Genomic DNA, 13,846 nt, shown 5'->3' with positions numbered 1-13,846 from the left:
TAAACCGCTGCGCCACCGGGGCTGCCCCAATTGTGTTGTTTTAAGCCACCTTGCTTGTGGCTCTGTGTTAGGGTGGCCCCAGAGACCTAATACAGCAGGGTCCCTGCCTTCGAAGCACACTGGGACAATAGTCAACCAACTACCACTTGTGTTGTGGTGGGGTCATGTGAGCAGGTGCTTCGAGGGGCCAGGACACCCCAGCACTGCCCAGAGAGAGTAGCCCAGGGCCCACAAACCTGGGCTTTCTACCGTCCACCACTCATTGACTGCATTGCCCCAAGATCTGGGTCTTTCCCAGGATCCCCCCCCCTCTCTGATGGCTCCTCTGCTGGAAATCATAGCAGGTGGGTGGGCCTGGTCAAGGGCCTGAGAAAAGGCTGGGTGGCAGCTCCCGACCCTGCTTGTCAGGGAGCACCTTCTCTTGCACCTAGAATGGAGAGCAAGGGGGAGGGTAGAGAATGGGAGCCGCCAGCCCAGCTCAGTCTGCTCAGCTTCCAGAACACTGGCCGCTCTCTGTCTGTTGGGCTAAGGTGGAAATGCCTGATTCCACCCTGCCTTGCAGTGTGGGCCGTGCACATGGCTTTTGGGTTATGGGCTTGAGCCATTATCACCTGGCCCCATTCTTATCTATAGCATTTGCTGTAAACAAACACCCCAGAGGTTCCTCCTCCAAATCCAGACATCACTCAGGGGGTGGTTTCATTCATAGTAGCTATGACTGATCAATATCATTGATTATCAGATACCATCTGGGAGGACAAGGTTGCATCAGATTTAGTTAATACTGATGGAGCACTGGCTATGTGGCAGGTGTGTACTTCTATATAAGCCATCTCTCTATCTCAAAAATAAGCCTGTAGAAATATCGTCACTCTTATAATCAGTGTTTCTAGCCTCACAATAGACAAAGGAGTGCCGGCTGTCTGTGGCTCACAACTGTTTTAGTCCAGCTTGCTTAGAAAACTCTCGGGATGTGTTTTAATCGGGTTTTGATGTCTCTTCTTGGCTCCACCCCAGCCCCTGGCTTTTGATGCCCCGTGACCAGTCCAGGCAGTGTGGGGGCAGGAGGCGAGGACTGCTGGGGGAGCAAGACACCACCCACATGATGGTGGTCTTCCAGAAACGAAACCCCTGGTCTGGCCAGCTGTCTTCCAGCAGTTTGCCCTTGGGGTTGACTAGGTCTCTGTACTCTTTATGTGGCTCCTAATTTTTTAGATGAAGGTCATTAAAAGCAATTCTCTATCCTTCTCATCTCAAAAATAAATAGTCTGCCTTCTCTAATTTCATAGCTCTTATTATTTAGTCCTTTCTCAATTTTTTTTTTAATTAACAAAATCTTAGAATAAGCACTAAATCAAGAATTGGGAAATCTCGTGTTGGGTCTTTTGCCAAATAGTTGCAGAGCTTTTCTTACTAAGTTAGCAGACGCTTATTGAAGGCCTGTTGTGTGCCAGGCACCGTGCAAGGCTCGGAGAACCCTCCTGTGATGGGGCTGAGTCTATAGAGGAGCCTCGAACATCTGTCACTATATCAGTTCATCTTTGTTATCAAATATCAAAACACTCCAAAACATAGTGACTTAAAATAACACACATTTAGTATTTCTCAAATACATACAATATATATAGTAATTAGTATTATACATAACCAGTAGGTTGATTGTATTGTTACATAAATACTTATTAAAATATGGTTATGTATAAATGTAACCTATTAACATGATACTAAATTGTAATGTGTAATAATTAATATATTAATATCATATTAAACATATAAAATAATAGGTTTATATGTTACATAATTAGTACCATTATTTAATGTTATATGATTAATACTTATTTTATTTTTTTAAAGATTTTATTTATTTATTCATGAGAGACGCAGAGACACAGGCAGAGGGAGAAGCAGGCTCCATGCAGGGAGCTCAATGTGGGACTCGATCCTGGGTCTCCAGGATCCCTGGACTGAAGGCAGCGCTAAACCGCTGAGCCACCCGGGCTGCCCAATACTTAATTTAATATAGTATATAGAAATATATATGTAACATATATATATATGCATAATTCTTTTTTAAAAAGATTTTATCTGTTTTAGAAAGAATGAGAGAAAGAGAGAGTGCCTAAGCCAGGGGAGGACAGAGGGAGAGGGACAAACAGACTCCTTGTGGAGCATGAAGCCCTACGTGGGGCTTGATCTCATGACCCTGAGATCATGATCTGAGCTGAATCCAAGAGTCGGTGGCTCAATTGAGCCACTCAAGTGCCCTTGCATACGTCTTATATTCTGAGAATATAGGAGAGGATTGCAGGCTGGATCTCCACGGGGCTTCCTGTGGGGCCATGAGTGAGGCAGGAGCCATATAGCCTGGGTCCTTCCAAAGCTGGGCCACCCAACCTTCTACTTCCTCACCAGAGCCAGGCCAGCATCAGGGGTGCTGTGTGCTCCCGGGGAGAAGCCCGTGCCAGAAGAACAAAGAAGTTCCTTGTCTTGTCACTTTTCTCTTTTTTCGCTTGTTAAGTGTATTCTGAGATTCTGAAGTGAGTGTGGGGCACAGATAATAGAATATTCTCAGCTCGCTGATGGAGGGAAATGCTGGGCAACAGTACCAAACGGGTCTAAGAGAGTAATTCAGCCAGGTGACTTCTCTGCCAGGTGCCAGAGGAGGTGAGAGCTCACCGGGGACCCCTCAGAGTGAGGAGGTGGCCTGGAGGGGCAAAGGGACTTGCCAAAGGTCACATGATTGGCCAGGGGCAAAGCAGGGATGACAACTCGGGTTTTCTCCGTGGGGAACATTGGGGCAGGCAGCATTCACCCCCACAGGTGAAGGAAGGCTTCTGGAGAGCCAAGGTCCTGTCTATTCTCTGCCAGAGATACCTACACCTTGGGTTGAATCAAAACATAGGGGTTGCTGGGTGGCTCAGTCAGTGAAGCGTCTGCCTTTGGCTCAGGTCATGATTCCGGGGTCCTGGGATTGAGCCCTGCATCAGGCTCCCTGCTCAGGGCACGGGGGTGGGGGGTGGGGTGGGAGTCTGCATCTCCCTCTGCCTCCCCCCTGTTTGTGCTCTTTCTCGCTCGCTCTCTCTCAAATAAATAAATAAAAATCTTTTTAAAAAATGAATTCAAAGCAGCTCTGTTTTCAATGGCTCAAAACCAAGGGCTGTGGGCGGCCGTGAGTGAGCATTTAGTCGTTTCAGAGCGAGGCCCTGGCTCCGGGCTCTGGAGCCAGTCCATTCTCTATCCATCTCCCGCCTTCTCTGGATGGGGCAACATCAGTTTTCAGGAAAGATTCAATACAAAGGGTAGGCTTGGCATGTAGACATAGAATTTACTACCATAATAAAATAATAATAAGCATAATACAACAACTTAAGGTCAAATGGACATATTTGCTTATATTCCTTGCTTCATGGTGAGCTCCCCTCAAATGATCTTTGTTACCGTCACCTAAAAATTATTCTTAGCTGGTGATTCTGTGCCTCTAGCTTTGGTCCTTCAGTGGTAGGGGAAGGAAAGAAAACCGGCTGAGGCAGAGGGAGGAGCTGGACTGTGAAGCCGTCATAACAAAGGCCTCCACTGACCTGCTCGAACATTCTGGAACTGGGATGGCCCTTCAGAGTTGCTTTGAATTCATTTTTTAAAAATATTTTTATTTATTTATTTGAGAGAGAGCAAGAGAGAAAGAGCATGAGCAGGGGGGAGGCAGAGGGAAATGCAGACTAACACCCCCCCCTCCTCGCCCCGTGCCTTGGCCTCCTTCAGACTGGGGCAGGGTAGCCAGACTCTTGTCTCCTTAATGAGACCACCTGCTCCTTGAGGATGGCATGCATCTGCACCTTTCATCTCCTTGCCCTGGGAAACCACCTCCCACACAGCTGATTCTAAGATGACGGTGATCGTGAGGAAATGCAAAAGCCCAGCTAAGTGGGGGAGAAAAGAAAATAATAGATATTCTTTGAGAATCCAAATGCTTAGTCAACTCTGTGAACTAATTTTGAAAATCTGGATGAGTCCGTTCTCTTCAAGTCTTTTTTTTTTTTTTTTTTTTTAAGATCTTATTCATGAGAGACACAGAGAGCGAGGCAGAGAAACAAGCGGAGGGAAAAGCAGGCTCCATGGGGGGAGCCCGATATGGGACTTGATTCTAGGACCCTGGGATCATGACCTTGAGCTGAAGGCAGACGCTCAGTCACTGAGCCACCCAGGCATGGCTATGCAAATCTTATGAAAAAATAATTTTCAGGGAAACCATGTTTTGTCGGCTCAGTTAAAGAGCAATTTTTAGGAGTTGTTTTTTTTCCCCCTTTGAGCAACTTTTAGGAGTTGTTTTTTTTTCCCCTTTTTTTTTTCCTCCTACCTAAGAAAGTTATTTGGGCTTTTGCTCAGGCTAATTGACTAGTAAGAGGATCATAAATATGCCAGGAGGTATTTTAGGTGGCATGATAATCCTTTGATTAGAAACCAGGCTGTCATTTAGACTGACAGAAGATGTGGAGCATAAACAGGGAGGGACAGGACTGTTGGTACAAGGCCAGGTGCCTCTGCCTCCCTGCCTTCACACTGGAGGAGGGGAGAGCATCCTCCCACTCGGAGGACAGACAGGGACCTAGCCGTCATTCGTGCGAAAGGCTCTAGAACACAATCTGTGGTGGGAGCAGGGGGGGGGCGTGATGGTTTTCCTCTGCCCTATTGGAGGGTGACATGCAGGAGGGGTCAACCTTGCAGTGTTAGTGCCATCGTCTCTGGGGCAGTTTCCCGATATTTCCCGAGCCTCCAACTCCTCACCCGTCAAAGGTAGATCATCGTCCCCACCTCCCTTACAGGGCTTGGGCGGGGGGGACTGAAATGAGATACAAGGGGAGAAGCAGGGAGGTGGTGACCTAGGAATGTTGGTTTCCTCTCCCGTGGGTAAGGTCCCCCTAAGGATGTAGCCGCCACCATCCCACTCCAGGTAAGATAATCTTCTTTTCATTGGAGGTGATTCTTAATGATACATTCAAATGGGAATTTGTTTTTACCCCTTGTAATGCTTTGGCTAAATACATGTGCATGTTTGTTTGGCAGATTTCCTTATTGGCAGGGAGATAGTCCAAAGGGCCAAGGCCCTGAGCCACTGTGAGCCCCGGGGGCTGTTTCTTCTCCCCTCCCCGCTGCCAGGAATGGACTAGAACACATTCCGAGAGTGAATGAAGGAGAGATGGCCACAGAGCCAGGGCAGGGATGAGAGGAGCCAAGTGAAGTGTAGGCAGGGAGCAGAATGGGAGGGTCAGTGTGTTTTAGCAAATTCTCAGTTATCTTGGGCACAGAGAACGAAGGGGGGCCTTTTGCAGCCTCCTCTGGCTGCTGACCACTAGTTTTTCCTTAAGGGAGGGGTGAAGGATTTGATGGGGAGGTAGAGCCTCAAAGGGAATGGAAGGTCCCCCCTCCCCCACCCAGGTCTAGAGGCCCCAATTTTGTGATACCTGCTGAACTACAGGTATCCAGTGGCCTACTATCCTTCCCATCCTTCAGTCCCATGAGGCAGGGCCAGGGGCCATGGTGGAAGGACCACATGGTGGAAGGGAGGCTATGACCCCAATCCCACATTCATCCACCAGCTTTGCTGACTTGGGCAAATCCCATAACCAGAGATTTCCCTCCGCTGCCACTGATGACTCCTGTCTAAGTGGGTCCAGGGCTCAGTGATTCATCACTCATTTCAGCACTGATCCTGGACAGAGATGTGCATGAGTCCCTAGTGTGCTGGCAAGCGGTCCTCACCTGGAACAGGCCGGTCCAGCAGGGCCAGTTGGGGCGGCCAGGCGGGTGCCCTCCTCCCATGGTTCTGAGAAGGCCGACAGGGCCAGGCGGGAGGGGCCCAGAGTGATCCTGCTGACTTAATGGGAACTGTCTCTGTAAGGCACCCAGCTGGGGGGTGGCTGAGCAAGTGCGAGAGAGAAGCGTGCAGCATCATAAGCCACTCAGCTCTTACAAATCAGAGGGCAGCTCTGGGTGCTGGCACCAACTGCAGACCGTCTTCTGGGCACAAGGCCTCAAGTGGGCAGGGACAGGAAGGTGGCAGCCCCGCAGCTGGGTGGCAAGTCACCCCTGGAAAGCCCTTCCCAGCAGCCCTCCCTAATCAAGCTTCCCTTAGCCCGGTGGATGAAATCCCGGGAAGGGCTGGGCCCAACCTGCCTCCTGGAGATCACAACGGGCTCTGCCACCCTTGGCTTCTTTCTTTAGAGTATCACACATGTCTGAGGGGGGCTGTCTGGATCACCCCCTTGTCCAACAGAAGGCTGGGCTTCTGTTGAGAGGAGGAGAAGGTGGAGAAGATTGCCCCCTTGGTCACGCTGTGGCCTCTGCCTTCCCAGCAGGTGCTGCTCAGGAATGGCCCAGTGGTCACCGTCCCCCAGGTCGGTGGTCCTGGGCAGTGCAGTGACACTGCCCACAGACCCTGCAGAAGCCTCAGGGGCTGCTTTTTCTTTTTTTTTTTTTTTTTTTTTTTTTTTTTTTTTTTTTTGGGGCTGCTTTTTCTGAGTCTGTACTGTGACAGATGGGAGAGTCACTGGCCTGAGTCCAGCCCCTGCTCAGAGGACTCTGGCTCTCCAGGTGGCTATGATCTGAGAGCTTTTCAAGACTCCCCTCGAGAGATGGAGGCCCTGGTGGCTGGAAGAAGGTCCCTTCTCCTCTGCATCTGGACCCTAGACCATCGGTGGAATTTACCTTCTCTTGGTCTTTCCGGTCCCTGAAAGCATCTGTGCATCATGCTTGGGTTCTTGGATTAGCAGACTCAGACCCGGGATTGAGTATGTGGATGTTTCTGGGAGCATGAGGGGAGCAGGGAGCTGAGGGGCGCTGTAGTCTCATGAAGGCCTCCGTGGCCACTTCAGAGTTGTGCAGAGTTATAAGATCAGGGCTGCGTCTGGGCCTGGGCACAGTGGCCTCCCAGCCTGGACACTCCTCACAAGGGGCGGGCAGCCAAGCACCACCATCCTGCAGCTTTGCCAACAGCCGGGAGTAAGCCCTCCACTCCTGGGGAGGCGCATCCGGATGCTGGACTTTTCCTGGGACAGCTGAAGGAGCCAGACCTGCTACCGTGTCTCTTCTACCCCTTTCCCTTCTGGGGGAAACAGGAAACAAAGGTCAGAGTTGTATCAAAGGTGGGAGGAACAGTCACGTCTGCCTTGCACTGTGCCATCTAGGTGGCATTTGGCTCAAATGATTCTCAAGGTCAGCCTCGAGAGAAAGGAAGAGAAACAGTGGCTAACAGAAATAGCTAATACTCATGAGCCGGCATGCCCGAGCATGTGTGTGCATTAGCTTACTTAAGCCAAGTGAGTCAGTGTCATTATTGTGCCCATTATACAGGTGGGAAGATAGGTGCATAGAGGCCAAGCTGCCTCGTCCCTGAACCCTGTGCTGAACCACCACTGCACCCTACAGCCCCAGGGTCTGGGTGGCAAAGTTCACCCTGAGGACACATGTGGAAGGGATGAGAGTGACTGTGGACGAACGAGTGTGAAGGATGGAACCCCTGGGGCAGTTTCTCGGAGGCAGGCGGACCCCCAGCTCCAAGCCTGCATGCCTCGGTGGTCTGCAGCAGGGAGCCAGCTGGCAAGAGAAGAAGCGTTGTGAAGGCCACCCAGGACGGGCCCTGACTCACCTCATGGCCTCCACCTCTGCCTCTCTTCATCCTCAGCAAACACCCTTTACAGCAGTGACTGCTCCTTGGCTATTTGACAATTGATGGGTCATGAGATTTTCCCTCATATTACTTTCCAGAATTTGCACTGGCTGGTGTCTTTGGGTCCAGGAAAGGGTGTCCTTGATATCAAAGCCGATGGATGTAGGTGGACACTCAGAGCTCAGGCTGCAGTTGGGTGGTTTCTCTTTATCCCCAACTTTGCTTGATTTTCTCTCCCCCCCTTGTGTTTCTCTTTAAGTTTTTTTTTTTTCATTTTCATCTGTCTCCCTGCCCTGAATCTCTTCTCATCCTTTGTTTTGTTTCTTTAGAGCTAGGTTTCACTAGGCTTGAAAAACCTGCCTTCTGACCCAATTCTCTTCCTTTGGTCGCCACACCTGCAGAGAGGCACTGGCGAGCCAGGTTCCTGTGGGGACGCGGCCCCTGGTGCCGTGGGGTTTGTCTACCTGTTCCTCTGACTGTCAGGTCACCTTCAAGTGAAATTGAGAGACACGTGTTGATGGGACACTCAGTAAGGGGCTCAGCACCTCGATGGCCTCTACCATGTATTCTGTCCCTTAGCTCTTCATTAGCTCAGTCCAGTTTGTGTTCCTGCACACATTTCTTTATTTTTTTTTAAGATTTTATTTATTTATTCATGACAGAGAGAGAGAGAGAGAGAGAGAGAGAGAGAGGCAGAGACACAGGCAGAGGGAGAAGCAGGCTCCATGCAGGGAGCCTGACGTGGGACTTGATCCTGGGTCTCCAGGATCATACCCTGGGATGAAGGTGGCACTAAACCACTGGACCACCAGGGCTGCCCCCTGCATCCATTTCTACAGTTGGGGAAACTGAGTCGTGGGGAGACTGAGTGATTTGCCCACAAGACACAGCTGGTGAGAGGCAAAGCCAACGTTGAAGCAAGTGTGGTTGCCTCCAGAATCTTTCCCTGTAAGATTTCTTCCCATTCCCCCTAAAGTCCTAGTGGGGGCGGGGTGTGTGTGTAAGGTTCTCGAAATGCCTGCCTGGGAGCTGCAAACATCACAGGATGGATGTTGCCTGTCACCTGTGTATTTCCCAAGGACCCTTTGTTAGATTACGGGTCTTGTAAAGATTTCGACGAGATTTGGGCACCTCGGTTTCCCACCTACTGTGTCTGTACCTAGACGAGCCCCTAGGTACTGCTGAGTCTAAGCAGCTTCGTTTGTAAACCAGCAACAAGAATGCCCACCTGAGCGCTGTTTTGAGAATAAAATGACCTCACTTGAATGCCCGGCATGCAGCAAACTTGAATGATTATAATTATTAAAGCATCTTCTTCATTCGTTGGCTGTGATGCTGAAGGAGCCCCAGGAGCAGATGTGCGGTCGGGCCCCACAGCTCCTGGTGCAGCGTCTCTCCACATCTGCCCTGCTTGCTTCTTCAGTGGCTGCTCTTGCTCCTCTTATATTGTGCTTTATCCTGCTGCATTGCAGCCTGCTTGGGTAATGAAGATAGGCTATAAATAAATATCATTGGCACTTGATAAATTCTTTTTCTTTTCTTTTTCTTTTTTTGATAAATTCTAATTAAGCAAGCAAACAAACAAATCTCCATGGGGCCGTATGCCAGGTGGGGGTGTGGAGCTGGGCCTATTCCTCGTCCTTTTTATTTCTGCCCTCCTGTTTCTTCCCTCCTCCCACCTGCCCCAATTCTCTGATGGCACATCCCACACGCACTGATCTTCCTGCTATCTCTTTGGATGATATAGTGTGGACCCTGGGATGTAGACAGTGGGGTGTGTGCAGTAGGGTGTGGAGGGTGGGGTGTGTGGACGTCGGGGTGTGGGCGCTTGGATGCATGGACCACAGGGTGGGGCAGGGTGTGTGGGGTAGAGGTGGTTGAGGGGGCGGAGCATGGGAGCGGTGTAGGTGCAGCCTGTGCCCAGGCTCAGCCCAGGAGGAGCAGGGTTCCACAGCCATCTCAAGCTAGGCAGGGAGTCTGTCCCCCTCAGGAACTCTGTCGTTTCTTGCAGCGTGCCCCTGCACATCACTCGGCTCCATGGGCTCCCATGGGCTCATCTCTCCCTCAGGTCAGTGGTTCGAGAATCAAAGGATATGGGACAGGAGAACAGGGGACTCTGATTCTTGACAGCCCCTGTGTCTGAGTGTAGGTGAAAATGCTCTTGTCCCCTGCCACCCAGCTGAGTCCAGGCTCAGTTGTGCAAACTCCAATGGGGGCCGCCTAACCCCTGCAAACTTCATTCTGAAAGGTCTTTACGATCCTGTGAACCTTCGGGCTCAACAGGCCCAATTCCCCCTGCAAGGGTGGGGGCTGCATGGTTATGTCACACAGTTCTTCTGCTCAGGGGGCCCCAGTCTGCCTCCACGTGCCCGGGATGTGCGAGGGGACATACACAGGCGCTCAGGATGGGCTCACTTTGGGCAGGGGCTCCCCGGTCCCAAGCCTTACACAGCCCGGGGGGAAGTCAAGGACCATGCCACCCTCAGCCTGACAACCTGCAACACGGGAGCATGTACTCCTGGGCACTAGAGGGTCACACGCATGTGTGCCTGTGTGCATGTGTATGTTGTGCATTGAGAAAGAGATTGAGAGAGACACGCATAGATCCAGACATATGGTTACAGACCAGGAGACACTGGTATACCGGGTTTGGTTTACTGGAATTTGCAAGTTGAATCAAGCTGCTTGGAGGTTCATTTTAATTTTATCTTTAGAAGAATAAACAACAGTAGCCAGAGGGACAGGAGGACTTTATGATCTGAGTTGGGCACAGCACGATGATGTCGTAGAATGAGAAGGGAGCTGGGGTAAGGATTTTGGCTTTGGTTTTGTGGTGGAAGATCTGAGTGTCCTCAGGCAGGTGCCTGTGACATGAGGGGGCCTGGATTCTGTCGTGGTTTAGGGGCCGGAAGCAATGCGACGGTTCTCAGGAAGAGCCTGGATTCAGAGGGGGAAGTCTTGGTTTGAGGCACATCCATCCCTGTCATCTTCGTGCCCCATTTCCTTGGCGGTAAAAAGCAGTTGATCATATTAGGCTAACCCAAATAAATTATCCCATATATGACCAAGTTTTTAACCTCAAGAATGATAATCTTAGAGTTTACCTAATATCTGGTTCATCCACCATATAAAATTGTTTAAATTGACATACAAAAAAGTATCCGAGAATCAGTTTTAAACAGCTAAGACTCAAAACTGCAAATTATTTTATTGCCAACCCTGGCATTTTGGTTTTCCACCCCTCCCCCTCCCTTTGCTGAAACCCAGTGTTTATCTTCCTTTTTCTGGCCTCCCGCCTTGAGGCTGGGCTGTGGCCCGCGTGTCCCCCCTCCCCCCAGATGCAGGCCTGCGACTGGGGAGCCGCACGTGTTGGCCCTGTCACAGTCGTCACCTATTTTTAAAAAGTTGTCATGTCATGGCTCGGAGGCAAGCTCTGAGAGGGATTCATGAAACCCTGCCCTAGGCTGGATTCCGGAGACACCCAGAATGCTCAGGAAGCGGTTGGAGGCAGCTGCCCCCTCCTCAGGGGGGAATTCTATGTAGGCCAGACCTAGAACAAATGGTCCAGATATCCCCTGCCTGCCTGGGGTGCCGGACCAGAGTGGGTGTCTGCCTCCTGCTGGTGGATGCTGGCGGATGCTGGTGGATGCTGGTATGCTCAATCAGGACCACAAGAGGTGAAGAGGAACACCTGGGGCCTGGCACTCTGGGGAGAGGAGTCAAACTCTGAGCTGCTTCTCTCCCTGCTTGCCCCCATGTTTCTGTGGGGTTGGGGTGCCTAAGCTGCTGGTGTTACTGTGGGAGCCCCGGAACTCGGGGGTGGAATCTGCAATCCTGGGGCAGATCCCTGTGTCTCACAAGCTGGCCTCTGTGGCCCTAATGCATCTCACAAGTGGTGGGGTGTGTCACGGGGCTTGGCGGTGTGAACACAGTGGGCTCTTACTCCCAGGAGGTTATACTCCTAGGGCTGCAGCCGCTCCTGTCCCCAGGGGCCAGTCTCACTGCTGTCTTTTTAGGCACTTATTCTAGTCTGCAGGCTTTGTGCAGGTGTCTGGGTTCTGAGGTGTCCATCCGCTCATTATCACTATTGGCAGTTTGCTTTGAGGCAGGTATCCCAGATGCAGAGGAGGGGAGAGGTGCAGGAGGGGGACAGGGCTTGGCTTCCCATGTTGGTCTGGCCCCACGTGGGGCTCGCTGGAAGGCTTCTCTGTGCTGTGTCTGCTGCCCCTGCGCTCCAGCGGAGGGCCCAGGGGACACAGGGCACAGCTCCAGGGCCCCTTCATGTCTACACCCCTGCAGAAGCCAAGGAATCTGAGCAGTGAGTGAGCTTCAGACGTGATAGGATTGAAGATGCACTCAGTTCACAGAAGGTAATAATGCAGAGTAAGACATTTGGACGTGAGGTGTGGAGGAGGATCAATGAAAAGTAAGGCTTCTAGTGCTTCTCCGCCCCCCCCCCCCCCGCCCCCCTCGCCCCGCCTCCAGAAGCTCGTACCTCTGGTCCTCCTGGCACAAGGGGCCTCCCAGCCTCCGCAGCCGCCAGCCCCAGGAATGTGCCCCAGGCTGTTTCCTCCAGGGCTCCCCCGGGGTGTCAAGGGTTAATGGTTAATGGTTTGATAGTGATGATGAAACTGAAGCCTGTAATTTCTGCTGAACAGGGGAATACGGAAATTTCCACTTGTAGCAGGCTTTGGAAAGAAACATCTACATCAGAGAAAAACAACTCGCCCACAACTGAACTGTTTGTGATGCACATCCCAGAGCCCAGCCAGGGAGCGGGAGGCTGCCTTGCGGACTCAGAGTGTGTGTGTGTGGGGGGGGAGCAGTTTCCAGAAAAGGGGAAGCTAGCTTTGGCAAAAGCAGAAGCGACCTGTTTGCAGAGGCCCCAAATGTGCCAGCCTCAAACGGGGAAAACTTGTTTTTAGCCAAGTGCCCAAGCGCATTATGTCAGCAGGAAGACGCACTCCCGCTCCGGAAAGTTGTGGGTTTGGCTTTTCACAATTGATTGTCATAACCAAGCTGAACTCTGGCCTTTACTGAGTGGTTTCCCCCTCCCTTTGCTCAGTATGTGTTTGTTTTGTGATATTTCCCTCCTAGGCCATTAAAAATCTGCTGGATGACGGTTGTCTCAGGAGGAAGAGTGTCAGTCATTTGTTTCTCAGAGTAAGGCGTTGGGGCGGAGAGAAGAGAAGGCCTTTAGCACAAGTCCTGGCCATCAGGGCTGGAGGCGCTGGGGTCCCCGGGCTGCAGCCCCACCTCTTCCTTGGCGTGGAAGCAGGTGTAGGTCATGGCCTCTGGAGGCCAAGAAACTGGCTCATGGAGGACTTCTGATTTGCTGTTGTCAGACTCAGGTCCCATCAGATTATTGTCAGGCTCCATGAGAAGGGGTCAGAGTGCTTCCCTCTTCTCCTTGGCATCCAGTGCCCTCCTGTGCTTCACTGGCAGATAATCTGGGGAGGTGGGCAGCCGGTGCAGGCTGGGATGGGCTTTATTTCCTGGACACAGGACAGTGTGGGTGGAGTGAGTGGAAAGAGCTGGGGAAAACTAAAGGGTTTGGGAACCCAAGCACATGAGTTCAAGTCCAGGCTCCACTGGCTGTGACGTTGGGCTGGTTCATCCCGAGAGGACAATTGCTACTCTGGCCCTCAGCTTCCCACCTGTAAGACAGAGGGAATATCCACCATGTCAGGTGATTGCAAGGCAGAGCACAGGACCAGTCCCTTTACATCTGAGATTCATTTCTTCCCTTTCTCAGTTGAAGTAATAATCGTTGTGCTCTCTCTGGTCAGCTACTTTGCAATTTAAATAAACAGGCAAGTTGAATTTTCTTCAAGTTGAATTTTCTTCCAGGAGAAACCTTCCGGCAGGGTGTCTTCCAATGAAACTGTCAAGAAACTCCCTGAGTCAGGGGACTGTCCCTGGTTTGTCTCGGACATGTCTGATTCACCTGCACTGTCCCAGGGTAATTGTTCAAAGTGCCCGGTATGGACAACAGTGGCTTATTTCTGTGCTCCCCTCCTGCCTCATTCTGAGTCACTGAGCTGCCTGTGTCGGGGTCCCCTTGGCCTGTGGTGCCAGGAGTCTTGGCCTCACTGGCGCTCTTACCCAGGGCCTGTGCACTGGCCAGGGCCCAGGGTCCTGGGGCTGGGCACCCTGCAGGCATCCCAAGATGCCTCTTGGGAT

General features: G+C 51.4%; 1 protein-coding gene and 1 long non-coding RNA gene across 3 annotated transcripts in view; one reads left to right on the top strand and one right to left on the bottom strand.

The window, feature by feature from the left end:
* PRKAG2 (protein kinase AMP-activated non-catalytic subunit gamma 2) overlaps nt 1-13,846 on the top strand; it is a 265,492-nt gene that overhangs the window by 8,597 nt on the left and 243,049 nt on the right. The window lies entirely within an intron of this gene.
* Nucleotides 10,397-12,537, bottom strand: LOC106559812. The gene is made up of 2 exons (XR_005371346.1): nt 12,159-12,537; nt 10,397-10,666 (listed from the first exon to the last, which is right to left on the bottom strand). It is a non-coding gene; the product is annotated as an uncharacterized LOC106559812 (long non-coding RNA).

Source organism: Canis lupus, chromosome 16 (genome assembly GCF_011100685.1).
Source record: "Canis lupus familiaris isolate Mischka breed German Shepherd chromosome 16, alternate assembly UU_Cfam_GSD_1.0, whole genome shotgun sequence".
Classification (NCBI taxonomy): Eukaryota; Metazoa; Chordata; class Mammalia; order Carnivora; family Canidae; genus Canis; species Canis lupus.
The sequence above is the reverse complement of the archived record's forward strand: the minus strand, read 5'-3'. Positions and strand labels throughout refer to the sequence as shown.